Here is a 1,818-nt window from a genome sequence, read left to right as displayed (position 1 = left end):
CCAACCTAATTACTGAGGAGAGTCACCAAAACCCAAGCTGATAGAGTAAAATCTGAACAAACAAATGTCAGAGATTGACTTAACAGAAGACCTTAAATTCTCTGTTATCCTTACCCTTGTGGCTATTTAGAGGTCATTTACTTATACATGGCTAAAAGGGGACCATTGAAGAGCCTTCTGACAATTGAAGATCCTTCAGAAATATAGATGAAAACACTTTGAAATTTCAAAGTAACAGAGTTTCTCTCTGATCTCATGGATCAATTTGCACACTATTGATTTTTGAGAAGCCTTTGAGGAACAACACATTTACTTCTCCAAGTAAAGCAAACGTGTCCATGTTATCAGACAGTAAATATTTTAAAATACAGGGGGCAGGGAGTAATGCTTTCCTAATGAAAGCATCAATGACATTTATTGGGACTGTGGGAAAGTCACCACAGACAAGAGCAGCTATCTCTGAGTGCTGCTTTTTGAGTAGCACAATATTTATAAGGGAATGAACATTAAATAAATAGCCCAAGCAATACCAATTTATTGGAATGTCCTTTGTTTCCAAGAAGTTGAAGATTTAAAAAGTAATTCCTAATATTCGTTGTCTAGACCTCAATTGGAAAGACTTCCAGAATGACTCAAGACTTTTTAAAGATCCTTTCAAAGGAATGAAATAAATAATGGTGGAGAAGAAACAAAGAAGCAAGAGGGAGTGGCAGGTAGAGTGTGAAGTTAGATCCTATGTCCTCTTGCTATCACTTGCCCTAAGATTAAATTTTGGTAATGTTGTTTCTTTTATCATTAGAAGAAGAGAGAGAAGATGGGTTTCAGCAATGACATATTCATTCTGTTTCTTTTCATTCTCTAAGCAAATATCATATCTCCAAATCCTTTATTTTTTTCCCACAACTCTCCGAAATATCATTTCTTTACTTCTTATTTAAGAAAGTTAACCGTTTTTTGCGGTTATCTTCCTCAGATTGCCCTTTAACAATTAAATTGCTGGGGCCAGCAGGTGGCGCTGGATTCTCACATGGTGGACTGCGGTTTAAGTCCTGTACCTGTGGCGGCTTGAAAAATCACACCAGGTGAGGCGAGAACTGGGATCCAGGAGCAGAGCACTTTGCTCCTCTCACAGAATGAATGGAAACCAAAGATCAGATGTTTATGCCCAGAAAAAGCAGGATTTCATCCAGCACTTCTCCCAGATTGTCAAGGTGCTGACTGAGAATGAGTTGGGGCACCCAGAGACAGGAGATGCTATTGCCCGGCTTAAGGAGGTCCTGGAGTACAACGCCATTGGAGGCAAGTACAACCGGGGTATAAGGGTGCTGGTGGCATTCTGGGAGCTGGTGGAGCCCAGGGAGCAGGATGTCTATAGTCTCCAGAGGGCCCTGACCGTAGGCTGGTGTGTGGAACTACTGCAAGCTTTCTTCCTGGTGTCAGACGATATCATGGATTCGTCCCTCACCTGCCCGGGGCAAATCTGCTGGTTTCAGAAGCCAGGCATTGGTTTGGACGCTATCAATGACGCTCTGCTTCTGGAAGCCTGTATCTACCACCTGCTGAATCTTTGCTGACCAAGCAGCCCAATTACCTGAACCAGATTGAGCTCTTCCTGCAGACTTCCTATCAGAGTGATATTGGACAGACTCTGGACCTCATCACCACACCCCCAGGGCAACGTGAATCTTGACAGATTCACTGAAAAGAGGTATAAGTCTATTGTCAAGTTCAAGATGGCTTTCTACTCCTTCTACCTCCCCGTGGCCGCTGCCATGTATATGGCAGGCATTGGTGAGGGGAAGGAGCAAGCCAATGTCA

The 1,818-nt window shown here is 42.8% G+C and overlaps 1 pseudogene; it reads left to right on the top strand.

The window, feature by feature from the left end:
• The first annotated feature begins 1,115 nt into the window (after positions 1–1,115).
• The window catches only part of LOC102471666 (farnesyl pyrophosphate synthase-like), a 1,122-nt pseudogene continuing 419 nt past the window's right edge, over positions 1,116–1,818 (top strand).

This window comes from Tupaia chinensis, unplaced genomic scaffold, assembly GCF_000334495.1.
Source record: "Tupaia chinensis unplaced genomic scaffold, TupChi_1.0 Scaffold143769_1, whole genome shotgun sequence".
In the NCBI taxonomy this organism is placed as follows: Eukaryota; Metazoa; Chordata; class Mammalia; order Scandentia; family Tupaiidae; genus Tupaia; species Tupaia belangeri.
This window is presented reverse-complemented; position numbering and strand designations above follow the sequence as displayed.